Source organism: Cavia porcellus, unplaced genomic scaffold, assembly GCF_034190915.1.
Source record: "Cavia porcellus strain 051 isolate PalLab524CR breed Dunkin Hartley unplaced genomic scaffold, mCavPor4.1 scaffold_23, whole genome shotgun sequence".
NCBI classification, from domain to species: Eukaryota; Metazoa; Chordata; class Mammalia; order Rodentia; family Caviidae; genus Cavia; species Cavia porcellus.
Window position 1 is genome coordinate 21650736 of NW_026947506.1, and position 22880 is coordinate 21673615.

The 22880-nt window shown below is 39.2% G+C and overlaps 1 protein-coding gene across 8 annotated transcripts in view; it reads left to right on the plus strand.

Moving 5' to 3' along the window:
* Window positions 1–9303: 9303 nt before the first annotated feature.
* Window positions 9304–22880, plus strand: part of LOC101788571 (cytochrome c oxidase assembly factor 1 homolog) — an 89443-nt gene continuing 75866 nt past the window's right edge. For 4 of the 8 annotated variants that reach the window (XM_063233909.1, XM_063233912.1, XM_063233907.1 and 1 more), the window contains exons 1-2: window positions 9304–9434; window positions 12383–12459. The gene's annotated coding sequence lies outside the window, so the exon portion shown is untranslated. The remainder of the gene's footprint in view (window positions 9435–12382; window positions 12460–22880) is intronic. The other 4 variants (XM_063233910.1, XM_063233914.1, XM_005003746.4 and 1 more) reach the window with 2 other exon arrangements.

Here is a 22880-nt window from a genome sequence, read left to right on the forward strand (position 1 = left end):
TTTTGGTACCATTGTCATCTTCACATAAGATAAAAAGAGGGAAACATATATGAAAAATTTCCCTAAAGTAGTTTTCATACTTGAGCTGTATTTGAGAGAGTGGTTGAGAGCGTGAATGTTGGAGTTACTCAGTCTTGGCCTGACACCCCAATTCTGGCATTTATTGCATGATTTTGTGTAGCTAATCTATCCTTAGTTTCAGTTTTCTTAACCATAGGGAAGATGTTAACTATATTTAGGGACCAATAATATCCAGGTAGTGAATGGATCAGAATACACTGGGACCAAACAAAAACGATTGCTTTGGATAACTAGGTCAGCTGTACCAGCATGAATTGGCTGGACTTTTGTAAAATGGAATTGAATTATGTAACTTGTGGTGTAGGAGCAATATCTATATGAAATATTTGTAAAAATGCATTTGTTACAGAGCCTATGACAGGGCAAGTACTTGATAAATGATATTTATTTATTATTTTTGCTATTTACACAAGCTAGGAAGCACTAATATGGTCTATAAATGTCCCCTAGATGCTCGCTCATCTTGTCAACCTCTATCCCAACTGATGTGGTCAATGAATACTTCAATCTCTGGATTCTGTAACACTTTTTTTTTTGTCTTTTTCATTTTTTATTGGTACTGGAGATCGAACTCATGACTGCCTGCTTGCAAGGCAGGCGCTTATGCCGCTGAGCTAAATCCCCAGCCCCTGTAACACTTTTTAAAGTTATCAAGATGGCACTTTGTCACAGTTTTTGGAATTAGTGCTAGAAGAGGAAGTTACAGTCAAAACATCATAACAGAAGTAGTCAGTAGTGCCTGATCATGGTGACACCTAGTGAGTATCAGTAGCCAGGGCCAGTTGTACCTAAGGTTGTTAGTATCAAGTGGAGCACACAAGATGTATGGACAAGGCTCTTTATCAAGTGATACAGAAGTATTTTGGCATTTGGCAACCAATAGGGTCAAACTGGTGCACCTTTGTAGAAGTCAAGTTCTTAGTGTGAACTTTCTGGCCTTTGGAAGCATAAGATGACTTTGTGGCTGGGAACTCAGCTCGGTATGGATCCTCAGTTGATACTCATTTGTTAATGGATTACAAGCATAGAAACTAAAAAAAATTAAAGGAGGAATGGACAACATTCTCAGGGAAGGAAAAAATGCTTACAGAGGAAATGTCTATAAAAATAGGGTTGACTGAGAATATTGGTGGTCAAGGAATGGAGGAAATGATTAATGAATGTATGCTGGCAGTTTTTAAATCAAGGATTTAATAGTCTAGTAGATGAAACCACTCATCTGTTGATCACTGTTGGTTCGTAAAGCATTTTCCACAATCATCTTCTAAAGTAGGAGGGATGAAGAACTGGAGAACAGGAGTTTAAAGGCAATAGGTTTATAATAACCTTGGTACAAAGTGTCCTCCTAACATAAGGAATTTAAGAGATACATTAAAAGCCTAAGGTAAAGATGTTAGCAAATGTCTTACAGTAACAGCAGCTGTATGAAAGTTACATTTTCACTGAAAAGACAAGGAACAGATTTCTGGTTACAGAGGAGTTTCAGAGTGATTGGGAATAGAAAGACAGGGACTGACTGTGGCAATAAAAAAGTAGTGTCAGGAATCCTTGTAATGACACTGTTCTGTATTTTGACCCAAATAGTGGTTATATGACACTAAGCAAGTGATAAAATTGCATAGAATTGAGCATATATATTCACAGATGTGTATAAAACTGATAAAATCGAAGTAGGTTGTGTGTATCATTTCAAAAGCTATTTTCTGGCTTTGGTATTTTAGGATGATTACACGAGATGTTACCATTGGAGAACACCAGGAAAAATGCACACAGCATCATTGTGCATTGTGTTCAGATTGCCTGTGAATATACAAATATTTCAGAGTAAAAAGTTTTAAAAATACAGCACACTTGTAAGTCTACATAAAGTTAATATAATTTTTTAAATTACTTCCTTTTTTTTTTCCCTAACTCTCTGCTTTGTCACAGTATTTTCTTGGCTGATAATGTTCTTCATTTTCAATATCTAAACCCTGCCTTTTAAAACAAATATCTTCTAGATAGTTTTACCCAGTTTATTACTTTTGGTTCGTTTGTTGAGCAACTTGATTATAGCTTCAATCTAACCGGAGTCTCCCCAGGCATGTTCTGTTTCTCCGGACAGTTGTTAGTGTGAAAACATCCAGTTTGGAGTGAAGAACTCATTACTGGACTGGCTGAAGAGCTGCTTCAGAAACTGGGTCGGTTGAGAAGAGCTGTGTCATCCATGGCCAAGTCTTTTTTCTGGAGTGGCTGACATCTAATGACTAAGGTAGGGTCAGAAAAGTCCAGCCCATTGCTTTGTCTCAGGACATTTAGAAAGGTCATCCTATTGTCAGAACTTTCAATGTATGAAGAGTCTGTAATGATGGCTTTTCTTTCATTCTTGCTGTTAATCTGTTTTTCTCCAATTCTTGATCTGTCTTGTTAGCAGCATATGAATGTTGATATAGCAATGAGGCAACCTTTAACTCTACAATTTGTTTTCTGCTTCACTGGTTTTTGCTTTAATCTTTATTATTTTCTTTTCTTTTTTTGGTACAGGGATTGAACTCACGACCTAGCGCTTGCCAGGCAGGCCCTTATGCTCCCGAGCTAAATCCCTAGCCACATCTTTATTATTTTCTTTCTCCAACTTTTCTTTTCTTGCCCTCCTTCTACTAACTTCCTAAGGTAGAAATATGGATCATAATTTATACCTTTATTCTTTGTTCAGTGTAAGTGTGTGAGGTATAAATTAACCTTACTTGTGTTTTCCATACATTTTATCTTATTTATTTCTGATTTATTTTTTTTTCTCACTTACCCATTGTTAGAGAATGAACTCTATGTGATCTATATGATTTTTAAAAGCTTGTTGAGACTTGTTTCAGAGCCTGGAACAGTTTTTATTGGTGATCAAATCACGTACATTTGAAAATAACCTGCATTCTACAGTTGGTCACTGTGTTCAATAAAATACCAGTTGGGAGCCAGGTACAGTGCACATGCCTATAATCCCAGCATTTGGAAGGTATATGCAGGAAGATCAAAGTTTAAGTCTCACCTGGACAACTTATTTATATATTTAATTTATTACTATTGTTTTGTCTTGCTATGGAATCCAGGATGGCTTTGAACTCACACTGATCCTCCTGCCTCAGCCTCCCGAGTGCTGGGATTATATATGTAGCCACCCCACCTGGCTCTTCTGCTTCTGAACTGCATCTCTTAGAAAATATCTTTAATCTGAAGACTATGATTGCTCTACATGTGTGTTATGGGAAATGTCATGGACCCACCTATTCTAGTTTTGTTATAAGAAACTGTATCTGTTTAAATATGCTAATTATAAAGTTTGTGTGACTTTTTTTGCTGTTCTTGAGTCAGGGTCTTGCTAGGAAGTTTAGGTGGAGGGGAGGCCTGCTCTTCCCTTCACTGCAGTTCTATGGCTGCTGTTCTTCACTGGGTGGTGAGAGACCTGTGTCAGCAAGGCCGAGAGCCCAAATCAGGGACTCTTCTAGAAGGCTGGCTGTGCATATTGGGTATGCAAATATGGGACCTGGATCTCTCCCTTCCTAATTTTAGCTGCTCCTGGGTGCTCTGTCTGTTCTCAAATGTGATAGTGTCCACTGAAGAGGCTGGATTGGGGAAGCTACCCAGTGAGGGCTGGCTGCTCTTGTGTTGGGGTGGAGGATGGTGGTTTGATAACCCTGGAGGACACTAAAGCAAATTGTCCCAGTCCACTGGGATGCCAGGGGGAGCAAAGGGAAGCAAGGGGGAGGAGCAGGCAGCCGCTGGCCAAATCACAACCTCCTATGGCCAGAGCAGGGGAGAGAGAGAGAGAGACAGAGAGAGAGAGAGAGAGAGAGAGAGAGAGAGAGAGAGAGAGAGAGAGAATCATTTTGGCTCACATCCTCACCAAGGTTTCTACCTCTCTGTGCTCTAGGCTCTTTGTGAGGGAGAATATGCTGCTGCAGGCTAAAGATAGAGCAGGAAAAATGAGCTTAATAAGAGCCATTTAACAAAGGCCTTCATAAACTTTCAGTGGATGCTGTTTCTCTGAAGGACACTCACAGTCCAAGGTCATAGCCTTGGGCTGCTTTGGAATGTTACTGGCATGAACAGGTATTGTTAGAGAACCTGTTGACCAAACCAGGCGGGATAGTGCAATCCTCTAATCCCAGCATTCTTGGAAGTTTAGGAAGGAGGATTGCAAGTTCCAGCCAAGCCTGAGCAGTCTGGTGAGTTGCTGAGATCCTATCTGATAAAAAAAAGAGGACTGGAGATTGGAGATGTAACTCAGGGTGAAGGACCTGGGCTCAACCTCCAGTATCACCAAAAAAGAAAATAAAACCTACTGCGTCATTTAACAACACAAGAAGATTTTTGTTTGCTTGTTTGTTTTTTGGGGTAGGGTCTTTCTGTGTAGCCCAGGCTGGCCTGAAACTCACTGCAATGCTCTTGCCTCAGCCTCCTGAGTGCTGGGATTACAGATGTGCACTACCATGCCCAGAAAACGGAAAATTTTTAAAGGAGATATTTCTCCTAGTGATTGACAAATTGCTCAGGAGCTTCAAATATACTGGAAAGTTGGCAAATCAATTTCTAAATAATTCATTTTTAAAAATCTACAAATTAGGCACTCTGCTTTCTAACTATCATGCCGCCCTCCCTGTCTTACAGCCAGAAACTGGATTGAAATCACTACCAACTGGTGAAGAAAGAACAGAAAACTTCATCCCACGACTTTGGAAACCTTGTTTACCTTTCAAACTAGCAATGTCAAGGGTTCCAAGTACTCCACCTCTAGCAGAAATACCAACTGGGTCAATAGCTGAAAGCTGGTGCAACACACAGGTCAAAGTAGTGAATTTCTCTTACCTTTGGACCATTAATAACTTTAGAATTTGCCGAGTGAAAATGGGTAAAGAGATTCTAAGTTCGACCTTTTCATCTGGAGCCAATGATAAGCTGAAATGGTGTTTACAAAGAACTCGAAGAGAGCAAAGATTGCCTGTTCCTCTACCAGTCACTGGTCAGCTGTCCAAAGAGGGAAGCTTGGGCAAAGTTCAAGTTCTTCATTCCACACACCAAGGGAGAGGACACCAATGATATGGAGAGTCAACAAGCTATAGATTTGTGCAAAGCCAAGCCTGAGGATTCAGAAAATGTATCCAAAGAGATCTTCTTTTGGATGAAGCCAATGGGCTTCTCCTTGATGACAAGCTTGCCCTTTTCTGCAAGGTAAAAGTGGTATAAGATTCTGTCAACACTTCTGTTCAGAACACTATGAACATGGTGAAGGTTCCTCAGTGCCAACTGGCAGGTGAGCAAAGGGGTGAGAGAGAATTCCTGGTTCATTGACTGCTGCTTGTATGTGGTTGGCCAGGAATTCCAGGCTCACAAAGTGCTCTTAGCAGCTTGTTCTCCAGTTTTTAGTGTCATATTTGAATGTGGAGGAGAAAAAAAGAATTGAGTTTCCAGGCATAGTGCTGCATCTCAGTAATTCCAGCACTGAGGATTACTGGCTGGGCAGGAAAAGTGCCCCAAGTTCGAGGTCAGCATGGGTTCCACAGTGAGTTCAAGGTCAGCCTGAAAACTATGTAGTGAGACCCTGTTGAAATCAGTGATGTGTGATGTGGAACCTGAAGTTTTAAGGAAATAATGTGCTTCCTTTACACCAGGAAGGCACCAAATCTCAACAGAATGGACATGACCTGCTAGCAGCTGTTGACAAGTACGCCCTGGAGCACCTGAATCTCCTGTGGACACCCTCTGCAGCAACCTAAAATCCTCACCCTCCACAGTGCAGATCTGTTGAAAACTCAGGCAGTGTATTTCATCAACTATTATGTCCTGGACCTCCAGGTGGAAGTCTGTGGTGGTGTCACCACAGCCCTCACTTGGTGGCTGAAGGCTATTGCTCTTTAGCTGCAGGGCCCTTTCCAGGGTCCCCAAAGCAAGTGCTTGAAGCAGTCTTAAAATCCCACCTGTCCTAAGACTCCTCTTGTTTTTCCCAAAGCAGTAGCCACTGTTACTACCACTGAACACTGGGTAGACAGGGCAATCTGGGGAGCCTTCACTCTGCTGTGGGGAAAGACTGCATGGTGCCCCTGTAGAGTTAGAGGGGACCCCTCAGTAAGGTCAGAAAGACACAAGTCCTTTAGACTGTAGGAGAACAGTAACTTCTGCAATGTCCTGAAACTGTAACTTACAGGCTCTGGGGAGCCAGTCAGACTGCTTTGAAACTCAGGGTTTCTAAAGACACCTGAGGACATGACCTCATGGTCTAGCATAAGCACACAGTGAGATACACTTACGTAACCATGACTTAGCACAGGTAAACACACATGCACTGGTTACAGTACTATGTAAGAACGTAAATATGTGGGAAACAATTTTAGCCGACAATCCCTCAAAGGACTTATATCCAGAGTGTATAATGGTTTGAAAAACATCAAGCCTCCAAAATTCAAAGACCATTTTCAAAACTGGGCATCTGAGATGAACACACATTTCACAGATGAGGATACACAAATGGAAAATAAATACATGAAGAAATATTCCATCACTCTCATTCAAGAAATGCAAATTAAAACAGCACTGCGATTTCACCTCACTCTGGAAAGAATGGCTGCCATCAAGCAAACAACTGATAACAAATGTTGGTGAGGCTGTGGGGGAAAAGGAATACTTTTGCACTGCTGGTGTGAGTGTAGACTGGTGCAGCCACTATGGAAATCAGTATGGAGATTTTTCAGAAGACTAGGATTGGAAGTTCCATTCAATCCAGCTATTCCCCTTCTGGGTATTTTCCCAGAAAAACTGAAAAAGTCATGTCACAGTGATATCTGTGCACCCATGTTCATAGCAGCACAATTTGTAATAGTTAAATCTTGGAAACAACCAAAATGCCCATCAACCTCAGAGTGTATGAAACAGATATCGCATTTTTAATCAATAGAATATTACTCAGCTATAAAAAGGATGATCTTGAGGCCTTCATAGGTAAATGGAGGCAACTTGAGACTATCCTCATAAGTGAAATAAGACTCACATTCATAAATATCACATTGCCTTTCTAGTGTAAAAAATAATAAAAACTAAAAGAGTAATAAGGTCCAAAATACATAATAGATATTGTAAAAGTGAAAGGGAAGGAAAGTACTCTAAAGGATATAACTATATGGATGTTTAAGTGTGTAAGATAGAGGACCATATTACCAAGTTTACATTAGATCATTGAACAAAATGGTTTGCACTGTCAGTGTTTGTCCACTTTTTATGCTTTGATTTTGTAACTTGAACTACTAGTTCTAAGAGGACAATATATAACTTATCAAGTAGTGATTGCTTAGTGTTAATATTTTAATTTGAAATTCTGTATTACTTCTAACCCTTTTTTCTGTTTTGTCTTTTCTTTCTTTTTTCTTTAAATAAAAAAGAATGTAAATATGAGATAACGACCTGTGTAAGAATTATACAATAAAGACACAGATAGCTCTTGTGCTCTTGCACGCTTGTGCTGTGCTATGATCTATGCAGCCTGTTGTTGCTGATGTCTTGCACATGTGCTAACCTTGGGGCCTCACCATTGGAAATCTCTCTTGTCCTTCCAGTGGGCCAACAGAAAGACAAAGACAAAGAAAGAAACTAAGCTCGGGAAGTCCCAAGCAATCCCAAGGCTTATTAACATAAAACCTTTTACTTGATACTTAAGCCTAAACTACTTGTCCCTAAGCCCATACCCATAATTTTAGCCTCCACCAAACAACAGGAAAAGGTCATATGACCAGAAGAAATCCAAGACGAGGACCAAAGACAGCCATAGATCCAATCAGCTTCTAGGAGCCTACATGGGACAAGGATTTCAATGAAAAGGAACTACAGACAAGAATCTATGAGTATTTTGCCTTTGAATGCTCCCTACTCATCCAGTAGCTATCTTCTTTCTTCCCCCTTTTCTCTACTTTCCAATAAATTATCTTCTTTTAGTTTAAACTTTGTTTCTTTAATTGTTTACTGATGCTGGATGTACAGTCTCCAGGAGTTGCATTTTTCCAGCAACACAGCAGTGCACAGCCCCCGTCAAGACATTGCACCTTAAGGTGGACCCTTTGCAGCTCTTTCTTTGTTATGCACAAGAACCTGTAATGATTTTGGCCATTCACCCATAATGCAAGTATCAGAAGAGCTCTCTGTTAGTACTTACTGCTCCCAAGGACAGAATAGGCCCTTTTATCTTATCAAAGATAAGATCTGGAAGATGAGTGTGTGGATGGTCATGGTTTTTGCAAAAATCTTTACTGGTATTGAAAACTGGAAAAAAAAAAAACATTCACTGAGAATTCACATGTCTTGACAAGAACTATGGTCTGTTTTTAGATGTTGTGGAAAATGATTTTTGGCATTTTTGTTTGGCTTTATTTCTCTCCCCTTGCCTCCTTTCTAAAACAAACCACAGAACAAAAGTAATTTTGGCTAATAGAGAGGCTGAGGCAGGGGAATCCCTAGCTTGAAGGTCAGCCTGGACAACTTATAGCAAATGGCTCAAATTTAAAAAAATTAAAAAGCTTGAGTTCAGCACTCCTTTGGTTCCATCTCCAATTCCACAAAAACAGCAAAACAAACACAAGCCACCATCAAAATGAAACCAAGCCATTCTGAGGATTCAGAATTTTTTAATAGCAGGCCTCTTTGATAACGAATGTATATACGGCAACCTAATTGTGTCATGAAAAAGAACTTCTTTTCAACGTTTTACAGAATGTATAATGTACCGATACCAAGATAACAGAGATGTGTAATCGTTTTACTCTTGAGAAAGATGCATGGTCAAGAATTCCAAGTCCACTGCCTCGGACTCAGCTTGATTAGTCTTGGATTCATTGGAGGAAAGGTACTTGGATTTTAAGCCTGACCCTTAAATGTTAAGTAAGGAGGGGAACAGTGTTGATGAAGAAAGCGGTATGATCAAGATGAAAATAATAGTTAACATTCATTGAGCACTTACAAAGTGCCAGACACGACACTTACAAAGTAAATGATACAGAGGCAGCTGGACTAAAAGTGCGATGGTAGCGAAAGGGACCAGGAAAAACAAACGAACAAACACATCCAAAAAGGCCGGGACTGGAGGAGGCAAACCCTTCCCCCAGCGAGTTCTGAGAAGGCACAGCCACCGCGCCTGGGCAGCCTCAGTCCCACACCAGCCAGTGCGCCAGCCTGGCTGGCTTTGAGACCTGGAGGTCCGTCCCGTCCCGACAACCCTTTCGGGTGTCGACGCTCTAGCTCGGTGAGCAGAGGACCCGGAAGTCCGGAGTGTGCCGCGGACAGGTTACCCGACCCGAGTCCTCTTGCTGTCTGCGAGTTCGCCCACTCATCGCGCACAGGTTTGACTTTCCTGACAGCGGGACTTTTGGCCTCTGTCGCTGTTAGAAGCCTGGTTCCCGAAGTTCGGTGGCCGCGTTGCGAGGGGCTGCTGACCGGGGAGTGCTTCAGAGGCCGCATTCTGAGCGCGGGAATGAGGCTCAGGGACCCGCGGGAGTCCGCACCTTGCAGTGCCACGGCCTAGCGTTTGCAGGGAGGAAAGTTCAGGCTCAGTGCCTTAGTATTTGAGGAATGGGGCACCCAGCAGGAGCTGAATGCACAGGCGATTGGCATTGTGGGAAGCAGTGCATGTGTATATATATATATATATATATCAGCGTCTATTAGAGTGCTGTGTGTAATTCCAAGTTTTTTTATAGTGCTTTACCGACGTATTGGTCACATCTGCATAGGTTCATACATTTAGAAAGTACAGTAAGTTTTAGTGCATTCATAAACGACACATCATTAATAGACTATAGTCTGCTTCAGTTTTGTTGATTTTTCTATTGCAAGCATGCTCCAAGAAGTTCTTGTTTAGGTTTAACATACTGGATTAGATTTGTGAATGCCATGTTGGATAGTTGGTCACCAATTTTAAGCCCTTGTATTATGTCAGCTGCTATTTATTTGAAGGTTTAATGTGTGCACAGCTTGAATGTAATTATACTGTACTTTATTGTTCGGGATATGCTGGGGAAAGTAGTTTAATAATAAACTGTTAACTTTGTTTTAATGTTTGTTTTCCTCATTTCATTAGTTGAAGAGTGGTAATAGGAATTCTGAAAATTGAAAGAAAGCCATACACACACACACACACACACACACACAAACACACCAGAGCTCTCAAGGGAAATTGGTATAGTGTCCAGGATTTCATTTTCTTCTTATGATTTGGTTAAGACTCTGTTTCCACTTAAGTGTTTTTTTATTATTACCGTTTTTAATTGTGTTGAAATATACATAAGTTATCATTTTAACCTATTTTTAAGTGTGCAATTTGGTTGTGTTATGTATGTTCACATTGTTGTGGGACCATCACCACCATCCATCACCAGAATACTTCTAATTTTCTTAAAACTGGAACTCTGTTCTTCTCTTTTTCCAGCCCCTAGTAACTGCTGTTCTCTTTTCTGTCTATGAATTTGATTAATCTGGGTATCTCATATAAATGGAACCATAAAGTGTTTGTCCTTTTATATTTGGGCTATTTCATTTAACTTAGGACTTCAAAGTTCATTTATACTGTAGCATGTGTCAACATTCCTTCATTTTAAAGATTGACTGATATTCCATTGTAGTATATACTACATTTTGCTTGCCCTTTCACTAGTTGATAGACATTTGGATCATTGTCATCTTTTGGCTTTTGTGACCAGTGCTGCTATGAGCATTGGCATAAAATACCTGGTAATGTTTTTGCTTTCAGTTCTTTTAGCTATATATCTAGAAATAGAATTGCTGGATCACAGAGAACTCTTAATTTTGGGACTGCCCATATAGTTCAATAATTTTTGTAATTACATAAAATATATTTGAATGAGTTATATAAGCGTATATCATCATGTTTATTTTTCTAAATATATAAATTCAAAGAGCCATTTTCTAGTTGACAGTAGATCTTTGGCTCTTCAGATTATTAGAATTCAGACTAAAATATTTATCAGGATAGTTTCTCAAAACCTAAATGTCTTTATGATCCTGGTTCTCACTTTCTTTTCTGTTAATGCTTTCTGTGTTTTTGGTTCTTCTTTCTTTCGTAGTTACCACTTACCCATTAGACTCTAAAATGGAGGGAACTTTGCAAACTTGTGTATTTTGTTCTGTGTGTGAACAATTCAAAGGTCTGTGGATTGCTGTGGTATCATAGTGCTGCTCCAGTTGAAGTCTGTGGCAGTGCCCTGGTATGCCGAAACTGCTGTTCCATCTGACAGGCAGGTTTACCTTGCCCAGTGCAGGGGTAGTCATGTCATTAAACAACCAATCGAGAAATGATTATAATTAGATTTTATGACTGTCTCTTTCCCAACTGTTCTGTAGTTAGAACTGTTAAATTGTGGGTATTGGGTTCCCTTTCCATATATGTGGCCTTCCTGAGGTTAAAGAAAAATGTAGAGAAATGGAGACAATGTGGCTCAAGCAGAACTTAGAATACTAAGATCTTTTGTTGCCTGCCATAGACTGGGAGCAGACTGAACTCCACGGACGGACAAACAGGTTTGTTTTGGGGTCCATCCTCACTAATCCCCTCTCCCTTCAGTTGCCACATCTTTTAAAAGCTCCCTGTCACTGTTACAGGCTGTATAAATTATTATCAGTAGAGATGGGAGGAACAAGTGTGTTAATGACTTCCGCTCTCTGGGTCTGTTTCTCATCTGGACTCTCACTTGGTAATTTGTTTTCTTATGGGTTGGTACTCCTGACACCTTGTGGCATTTGTCCCTGACCAGTACACTGTCAAGGTCCCAAGATGGATCTGGATTCTTTGGATCTCTTGGAAGTCTGACATCACACAAATTCTTGTGAGACTTCCTCAACACCCAGCAAATACTAAGATTACAGAAAATGCTAAGAACCCAGCTTTGATGAATTATGCTCCAGTTTTATGAGGAGACACAATAGGGTACAAAAGACTTTTCATCAGATCTTCCTGTACTAGGAATAAAGGGATTGAATTTTGGTATACCTTGGGATCCTTTTGAAACCCTTTCATATGCATATCCAAAATTATAATAAGAGCTTTCTGATTTATTTGGACCTCAGACCTTTAAGTTTGCTTTTTTGGGGGATCAAACTCATGACCTTGTGCTTACCAGCAGGTGCTTATGCCACTGAGCTAAATCCCCAGCCCAGGTCTTGGAGTTTGAAGTTGCAAAACTGTTCAGTTTCTTTTTCCAGTACTGAGGAGTGAACCTGGGAGAGTCTAGCCAGCCTTGTTTATTAATTGATTGATTAATTGATTAATTGACAGGATCTTGAGAAGTTGCCCAGGTTGGCCTCAAAGTTTCAGACTTCCTGCCTCGGCCTCTCAGGTAACTGGGATTACAGGTATGTGCCACCATGCCCCTCACCCAAAATTTGAATTTTATATAAATACTGCACACAGTGACTTAAAAAAAATTCCTTTCTTTCTGTAAATATGTGGCATGAAGTATTTTTATTGTTTCAACTCTTTATTCCTAAATATTATCAAATAATTAAACTCTTTCCCTTTAAAGTACTATGGGTTGTAACTCTTGCCTGTTGTCGTATAATCTGCATTTAGTATACAGAAAGTTGCCCCTCTTCAAAAACTCCCTGGCACTTTCTCATGGTTATAGCTTTCCCTCATCCCATAACTTAAACCAAAAAGTAAATATGTTTTATGCTTTTTGTTTTGGAAAAAAGCAAAGTCTTTTATGGTTTTTTTAATTAAGGGGAAAAATTTAAAAAAATAGCAGGATATATTATAGTAACTTTTTTGATTTCCTATTAACTTGATTTGAAGTCCTGTAATACTCCCACTATCTTGTTTTGACTGATTAGACTCTGTTCCGTTCTGTATGATAGTATCAAGTTTGAGGGTATAGGCAACTACTTTGAAGGCAATAGATTCACTAAGATGCCCATTCTGGTTTGACTATTATTTCCTTTGGAAGTCCTGTAATGTTTACAATGTTTAAGTTTTATTGGTCTTGTTCTCTACTGTTTTGTTCAACTTGGTAATACGTAATGAGACAGACAACTCTTTTTAAGGATGCAAGAGGCATTATGGTAACCATTGTTGATAACCTTGTACTCTGTTCTTACATCATGTACTATGTCTATCCTTGGTTTTGACTGACAGCTTTGTTTTGCCATATTTGACTTTATTCTCTTCCAAAAAAAAAAAGTAGTAAGAACTAAGGAGTAATAAAACCCAAAATGTGTAAATTTTGTTGTAAAAAAGAGAGGGAAAAAAAGTGCTCTAAAGGATACACCTGCAAGTGTGTTTAGGGGTGTTAAATAGCTGACCATATTAATGTTTTTGGTTGGATCATTGAACACAACTGTTTGCAGTCTCCCTGTTTGAATGTCCACTTTGTATGCTTTGATACTGTGACTTGAGCAACTATCTCTAAGATGATAATGTTTAATCTATTAACTGCTGATTTCTTACTGTTTTTTTTTGTAGTTCTGTATTACTTGTACCCTTACACCGCTTTGCTTTGTTTTGTTTTTTTTCTTTTTCCTTTTAAATAAAATTAAAAAAAAAAGAAAATAGCAAAGTCGCATCCCCATCTTTCCTATTAACTAGGGTTTTATCTGAATGTGATGGTCTACGAAAGATAAAATCAACAGCATCTTCATTGTTTTTTCCTAGACACTCATATAAGTGATTAGGAATAAAAAACATTATGCTAGTGGTATCTTCCAGCAGAGGGCAGTGTTGTGCTGTCATAGGACAGTGAAAACTGCAGAAAAATGATTGCTGTTTTATGTCAGCAAAATAAGACAGTTAAATAGGAACTGACATTTAACTCTGGAATTCATTTCTTGGATCTATTCTAAAATATATTCAATACTTACAATGTTACTAGCAAAACATTATAACTAGAGAATACTCCTTTATGTATTTGTGGAGGAGGTAGTGGGTTTTGTTTTATTTTGTTTTTGTCTTTTTAAGACAGGCTCTATGTAGTTCAGGCTGACCTTGAACTCAGTTTGTAGCCCAGGCTGGCCTTGAACTTGCATCTATCCTCCTGCTTCACTCAGCCTCCCAAATGCATGTGCTTGTTTTTGAATGATTTTAAATACTTGCAGAGTTAGCTCTTTGTGTAGAGTTAACCATTGTGGTGAGACTAACTTGTGTTATGGATAAATGTGTGAGTCATAGAATCTGATCAGATGTTTGCTTCAGATGTGTATGTCAGTCTTTTTGATCACATCTTCTGTAGCATCTCTGGGAACTGGTAACATTAATCAGCAAATGGAACGCGTGTCCACTCAGCTGCCAGTGTCCTGAGTTAAAGCTTTAATGGGATTTTAGTAAGAAGTGATGAAGTGGAGCTTGTATGCATTCAAACGTAGATGACTTACAGGTTTCAAACCTGACCCATCCAGGAAAGAGAGTCCCTTTGCTTTACAGTGTAAGCCACCCAATGTCTTGCAACATATGCATCCTCAGGGACTAGGACTGTCATGTGTCTAAGTGTACTTGTGAGTTTTCTGGGGACATCTTTAAGACCTCTCAGCATTTTCCTGATCCTGTCCCCTAAATATTCTCAAGTGTGGTCCCTTCATTGCCATTTCTGTCATTAACTCCAAACTACCATTACTTTTCACTTGGATACTGCTTTCTTCTTAGTTGATATGCCAAGATGTATTATTTTTCACACAACAGTCTTCCAAAACATCACTTTCTTGCTTGAAATTCTTCTTTTGCTCACCATTATACTTAAAAAAAAAAAAAAACTCAAATATTTCATCTGACCCACAACATTCTTCCATCCCTGCCACCTCTTGGCCTCTGCTTACTATTACAACTTTCTGTTACAACTTATTAACACCTATTACAACTTATTATTACAACCACTTTCCCCTTTTTTTTAATTGTGTCGAGCCACTCTGGTATCTTCTTTGTCCCTTGTTTGGAGGGGATGAGGAGAATGAGAGACCTATCTGTAAGCCAATGTGCATTTCAAGTAATAAAAAATGTTTATTAGTATATTAAAATTTATGGTCCATAGAGACATTTTCATCACTATCTGAAACATATTATGTGGTCAGTTTCTAACTCCAGTTCAATCTATATCTGAGGGCAGATTCTGTGTGTGGGAAAAATTGGTTCTAAGAGCTCTGCTGACATCAAGCGACAGATGAACAGGGCACACTGACACTGGAGTGTACATGTCTGGGCACTGAGGCAGGAGCACTTAGGAGATAAGCATCGGGATCTAATCAGTCACTTGTTACTGTTGGCATCTTACAAATATGTTCCCATGTACTACCTACTGGTAATAGTGCGTTATTCTGACAACTAATATAAATATTAAGAAGTTTGTATGTATCGTATACCTCATATATATCCTGTTTTGGTATTTCAAGGTAATCAGTTTCCTAAAATTGGTATTACAGCATCCTATTCTGTATAGCATTGTAACTCTTTCTCTGAGATCCAAATGTAATACATGTAAATATTGCCCAATAATGTTTTTGCTAATATTGTTGAGTTTCAAATATTTTCTGTAGGTGGTAGTCTTTCCAAATACCTTAACAGAGAAATTACAGGAGAAAAAGATGATAGTATTTTTGTGGAATGTACCAATATGAAATGAGAACTTGATCTAAAATTTGAATTAAAAAAATAAAAAATAAAATTTGAATTAGTAAAACCAATATTTATTTTAAAGGTAAACTAAAATCAGAGTAAGCAAACAAAATAATTTGTTAAGAAGTTAAAAAAAAAAAGCTTACAGGAAACAACAAATAGTCTTATCACTGAGGCAGTTTTTATTTGATCAATATCAACAAAATGAATGGTATTTTTTTCTGCATCTCTGGAACATTTTGTTCTGAAACAAAGATCAAATCTATTGGAAAAAACAAGTAATACATGTTATGTGTTAAAATTTTATTTTGAGAATAATAGTTTCTAGCTAGGTGCCATAGTATAGGCTTGTAATCCCATTTACCTAAGAGACTGAGGCAAGAGGATGGCAAGTTTGAGATCAACCTGCGCAACTTAGTGAAACTCTGTTTTAAAATGAAATATAAAAATATCTGGGAATGTATTTCAGTGGTCAAATACCCTGTTGGTTTGATTCCCAGGTACTGGGGACAAAAAAATGACATCTTCTAAATGTTATTATTTTTCAATTTCAATGATTTTTAATTTGGCATTTATTTTGTATTAATGTGTTTCTTTTTAATGTCTTCTAGTAGTCAACAACCATGTCAGAAATAGTTTTTCTTGTTTTCTTAGTATATAAACTTCTGAGGATATATTGGCTTTAATAATAATAAGCCATGGAGTTATTGTTACATCTTAATTTTTTAGCATGAAACTTTTTTTTTTTTTTTTGGCTTTTTCCTTTTTACCGGTACCAGGGATCGAACTCACAACTGCCTGCTTGCAAGGCAGGCGCTTATGCCGCTGAGCTAAATCCCCAGCCCCTTAGCACGAAACTTTTAGTATAATTGTATCACAGAAAAATGATTTACTATTTATTGTTTTTTTCACTAATCATTATTTTAAAACACCTAAGTGAATTCTTAGGAAAAGTGTAGAATAATGTGTGATTTTTTTTAATCTATATTTTCTTGTTTCCAAATTCCAAATATTAGTATCAGTTCAGTATATGGAAAGAAATACAGTTGCCGTCAAACTGAAAAAAGAAGGGGGAGTGAGCCTGAGAACAGTGGCCCTTGTGGCACTCCCACTCTCAAATTTCCATAGCCCACAGAATGCGGGTAGATTGTCATATTTTGGTGGGGTTTCTGGGTAGCCCTAGACAAAAGACTTTTAAGCTCCTAATCATCCACTTCAACCACAGGTTCTCTTGTAAGATCTTTTATAGTCTTCCAGTCTTCATCATTAAGGAAATGGCTGAGGATTACCAGTTGTATTTGAGGAATGTACCTTGGTAACATAACCTATGTTAGGCCCCTTCATTAGGAAATTTTAGGACACTGGGGCTGGTGAGGGGATGACAGAGAGGTGATTCTAATGTGGAAGAAAAAGTCACAAAGAATCCTGAATCAGAGTGCATTTGGATTTCTCTGCAGTAACCCGGAGAGAACACTATAGTCCAAAGCCTTTAAAATTCTGAAGGTAAATAATTTTAAATTTAGAATTATACTGAGTCCACCCAAATATATACATACACACTTAAGCAATTCATTGTACTAATAAATGTCTGGAAGCTAATGGACAACTCTGAGTGTCTCTTGTTAATTGTAGAATTCAAAGTAACTTGCATTAATCTGATGAGTTCTTGATAAATTTAGTAGCAAAATATTTATACACATTTTCCTTTTCCTGATGTATACATTCTTTTTTTTTTTTTTTTTTGGCAGACACTAGATCTGTAGCCAAATGATGGTCACTTAGAATTAAGTGTTTTCAGCAGGGTATAATCCCAGCACTCAGGAAGCTGGGGCAGGAGGATCATAATGCGTTTAAGGCCAGCTTATACTACATTGAAGATTGTATCTCAAAAAAAAAAAAAAAAAGAACAAAATCCCCAGAATTAAGTATTTTCAGACATGTAAAGCCTCAAGACATTTCCTTCTCTGTTTTCTTTGTTTGTTTGATTAACTGATTGATTGAGATGAGGTCTTGCTGTATAATTTAGTCTGGTCTTAAAATTACTATGTAGACCGGGCTGGCCTTGAACACACAGTGGTCCTTCTGCCTCTGTCTTCTAAGTGCTAGATTACAGGCATGTGCCACCATGGCTATGGCTGGCTTACTATCCTGTTTATTAAAAGCATTTGGAGGGTGAGAAACACCAAGTAGAAAGTAGACTAAAAAAGAAGAAGACATGACATGAGATACAGGAACAAGAGATCCAGCTCAGAAGGGAGATGAAGGGATCCCCAGAACCGTGCCAGACAGTTGCCAGGATGCCCGCTGCGTATCTGATGAAGACAGCAACTGCTCCAGGGGGTGAGTTAAGCAATTCATTAAGGGGGTGAGGGGCTGTGAGTTAAGACGCGGAAATGTGGACAGCAGTAAACCCTGAGCAGCTTCCTGCCATGTTTCTGTCTTTAACCAGAGTCAGATTTCCCTGGGGAGCTTGACCTTGCAAGTAGCCATGGTGGACTTAAAACCTGGGTTTCTAAGCCCAGATTCAGACTGAATCAGAAACTCTGTACATAACACTCTGGAATCCATATTTAAATTTTACACTTAGATAACTGTAGTCTAATTGATCATTCTCATTAAATGGGTTACCCAGTGTTCGTGACATGATCTAATGAGCATATAATTAAGTGGGAACATTTTGTCCCTACGTCTAGTTATCCTGCTCTCTATATGTGAGGCATTTGTTTTTTTTTCTGCTGAAGGTGTATCATAGTGATCCTTTTTGTCAATTTCAATGGCCTCATTTCAGTTGTTTTGGAAAAACCAAATTGCAGGATTTCTGCTATCACTGCCTTGAGGCTGTAAAACGTGTGGTGAGTACTGCAAGTTCTCTAATGTGTAATAAAGGTCTGCCATCCTTTCTACAAGTAATTTAGGAACAACAAATGTTTAGCTCAGTGGCATAAGTGCCTGCCTTGCAAGCTGGCAGTCGTGAGTTCGATCCCTGGTACCGATAAAAACGAAAAAGACAAAAAAAAAAAAAAAAATGGTGACTGTTCGGGCAGTAATGTCAAAAGGTGCTCACATGATTTAACTGCATGTAGTCACAGTGAGACCCTGGCAGCTGTGTGGCTATTGTTTTAGTATTACTTGTCAATTCTGTGGTGGAAATTTCAGTTTAATTGTCAAACAAATATGGATATTAGAAGTTTGCTGTTGTGGAAAGGATTAGCTCATGAGGTTCCAAGGGAAAGTCTTAAATCCAGTACTTTCTGACTTTTGGCAAGTTATTAAAATAAAAAGCAGAAATCCTACCCTAACTGCAGCCATTTTGTCCAGTACAGCTACAGCCATTTTGTTCTCTGCCACTGAACTTTGCTAAACTGCAGCGTTTGTTATCAAACTGAAATTTCTGTGAATGTTCTAAAAACAACTTTGCTGTGTGCCCCAGTGCTCGCCACAGGCTACCCAGTGTACCATGATCTTCAGTTATGCTTATCTTAGCTTCTGTAACTTCCTGCTTGCTGCCCTGTAAAAGAGACAGACATTTTGTAATCAGGGCCAGACTTTGAAGACTACTCTTGTGGGTCCATGGCAATAAATAAAATTTCCTTTTTTTCCTGAGCACCTGGCTGCTGAAGACTCAATTTTCTCGTAACAGTGTAACATTTTCCAATCTAACTTTCTTTTCATTTGTAATTTGGATGGGCAATAATACTTACTAAGTAGTGAGGATAAAGTTAGATAATTTATGTTACGTACTCCTCGCACTACCTGGTTCTTAATGAAATATAGTTCCTGCTTATGAGCATCCTTTGCGTAAGTCAGATGTCTGGGCACTAGCTGTGAAATTTTCTGTCATTTACCTGCCAAAGCTCTGTCAGTTTCTTCTCCTCAGAGCTCCGGAGTGGCAAGAGACAGGGTGCAGTTGTTCTCGTCACCAGGCAGTAACTAAATCAGTTCTCCTGTTCCTTTATTAATAGCAATTACCATTATTAGTTTCTAGAACTCTAAAAGGATGATAATAGTTTTCACTTTGTACTGCTGCTTAGTTCTGACCTCCTGACAAGTTGACCAACATCACTTAGTATTGTTTGACTCTGTCCTCCAGAGGGCATGTGTTGGAACCTTATCCCCTGTGCTTCAGTGTCGGGAGGTGGGACCTGTGGAATGGTGGCCCTCTTGCTTTCTTATTTATGCTTTCTTGCCCTTAATCTTTTGATTGTGAGATGACACAGCGTCTCATGATAGTTGTGGGCCCTTCAGTCTTCTACTTCCTAGCCTTCAGACTAAAAGAAATAAATCACTTTTCTTTACAAATTACCAGTCTCAGGTATTCTGGACTAAGACGATTGGCAGAGCTCATTATCTTTATATTACCTTAGAAAGGCAAATAGGCTGCGAGGTCGCCTAGCATGAGTGAGGCCTTAGGTTCCATCTCCAACACCATAAAAAGTCAAAACCAAAAAAGTCACTCCAGCCTCCCAAAGTTGAACATGCCTGGTGATTACCACATTTTTAAAGTACATGCATAACATTTAGTCACAGGGTTGTCAAATCATTATTAGAACGTATTAGAGTAATTCTTCATTGTTATTTTTACATTTGTGTATTTCTGTGTTTTGGCTTAGCACTTTTATATGTGTAAGGTTAAGCATGCAGGATAGTGCAGTAAAAAAAATACACTTTGCATAAAGAGACTCCTAGATTTCAGATGTAAGCCCTGTGTTCTTTTGTCCTTCTGTACATGATGTACTTTTTCTAGGCTTATCAGATTTTTTTTTTTTGAGACAAAGCCTCAGTGTGTAGTTCAGGCTGGCCTTGAACTCAGCAGTGATCCTCTTGCCTCAGCCTCCTAAGTGCTGGGATTACAAGTGTGCATCACCATGCCATTTTTAAAGTAAATGAGTAACATTTGGTCACAGGGATGTCAAATCATTATTAGATAAATTTATATAAAATTGTAAAAAGAAAAAAAAAAAAGCCCAGACAGTCTTCAGGGGCAAATGGAACACTTTATTTTATTAGACAGCAATAGTTTACAAACTAGATTAATAAAGCCAGTTTTGGTGCAAGGATATACTATACTACATTCTTAGTTCATTAAGTCAATAGAACAAGATAAAGAATGAGATATGTCTACATCTATACTGTATGATATTCCTCATCCAGAAAAATAAAAGATTTTGGATAATAGATATAATTTGTCCAATCTATATTTTTATTTTTGGTGGACCACCAGAAGAATACTGACTCAAATCCGGCAGCTGTTTGATTTCATGCCTTAAATTCTGCCTCTGGGCACCCCGACTAAATCAATATATATGTGGAGGTTGAAAGATCCTTGTAAGGAATTTTGAGTGAGTTCGAGAAGCTTTTGGCTTTGGGAGCTGATGGAATGCCAGGGTGAAGGGAATGGGCTGTGGGACTAAGAAACATGTCCTGGTCCAATTTGAAACTAATAAGCTGGCGAGGTTTCTTTGCCCAGAATGTTACCACGTATCAGCCCAGAGAATGGTAAGGGATGAGGAATTACGTGGGCTGCCCGTGACATTTCGGATGTGGGTGCAGGTAGTCAAGTCTCTAACAGTGATACACAGTTTGTGTTTGGATGTCCGCCCCCAGAACCTCATGTGGTGGTGGTGGGGATTTTCCGAGGCAGCTGAGTCTAAAGTTTGTAGAGGTTTTAGTCTATAATCGGCTGGGCACAAGGGCAGGATGGCATGACAAGGGGCAGCTGTTCATGATGGTGGAAGACAGCAAAAGCAACAAGAACAAAAAGGGTTAGCAAGCTTCCTTTCCTCCCTCACATTGCATGCAGGCTACAGGTAGTGTAGTGCTCCCTTCAGTAACCCCAGCAATAGACAGTGAACCAATCACAAACTCTGATGCCAAGGTCTGCTGTCAGCAAGCTGAAGGATCTGCACTAGAGCCAGGAAGTGATGCTCAAGGTAAGGGTCAGAGCTCCCCTAAAAACAACTGAAGCCCTCCTCACGACAGCAAGGTCCCAAGGTCCTCTGATAATGAGCTCATATCAGGAAAACCAGCCTGACAAGCTGCTCCAGGAGAATCAGCGCACACCCTCTTCTCTTCCGGTTCTCCCTTTTATGCTGTTGGCAACAATCCTCAGCTACACCCAGCACCATGCTGATTCAGTTCAGGTGACTGTTTTAAGTTGACCAATAGTTAATCCACCACAGGTGGTTCGGTAAATCATTCTCCTTAGATGGCGAGGCAAGAAGAGTAACACTCCCCCAGGAGAAGGCAGCCCTCCTTCAGGTCTATCTCCTGTGGCACAGAGAACAGCAGCCACAGACCCACAGGGCTCATTTTCCCAAGCTTCCTTGTCCTGATACAAGGTCATCATGTGATACATTTCATCATGATCCCAGAGTCCCATCCTAAAGGAAAAGGAACCATCTGTGCTTGTGGTCTTGCCATGGCACACATGTAGCAGTCACTTTCGTTGTGTAAGAGCTTGCACTGGGAACTTTGCCTATTCAACTCAGATGTCTCTCTTTTTATCCCATCTCAATCTCTGAAGTCTGTCTCAAGTCCTTCATTTTGACTATTTTTACCTTTTTAGGATGATTATTTTAGAAGTTAGGGAGTTGGCTGGCGTAGCCTTTGGTTGAGACAAGTTTGATTTAACCATAACCATGTTAGAGTATCTGATCTTGCAGCATTTAAAATTTTTTTTTTCATCTTTTTTTTTTTTTTTGGTACCAGAGATCGAACTCAAAACTGCGTGCCTGCGTGCATCAGAGTTTGTGATTGGTTCACTGTCTATTGCTGGGGTTACTGAAGTGAGCACTACACTACTTGTAGCCTGCATGCAATGTAAGGGCACTTATGCTGCTGAGCTAAATCCCCAGCCCTTTTTTCATCTTTTTGAGACAGGGTTTTGCTATTCAGTTCAGGCTGACCTTGAGCCCACTTTGTAGTCCAGGCTGGTTTCCAACTTGCAATGATCCTCCTGTCTCAGCCTCCTGAGTGCTGGGATTATAGACGAGCTCCAGGATACCCAGCTAACATTGTAATTTTTATAAAATAGTACTTGGCAGGCATCAAGTCTCAAAGTTAGAAAGACTGTGATTTTAGTTGTATTATCAGCTTAACGGTAGTCAAAAATCCCTTTTCAAGCTCCCGGTCTCACACCTCAACCTCTAGTTTCTGATACAGAAATCCATCCAAATTGGCT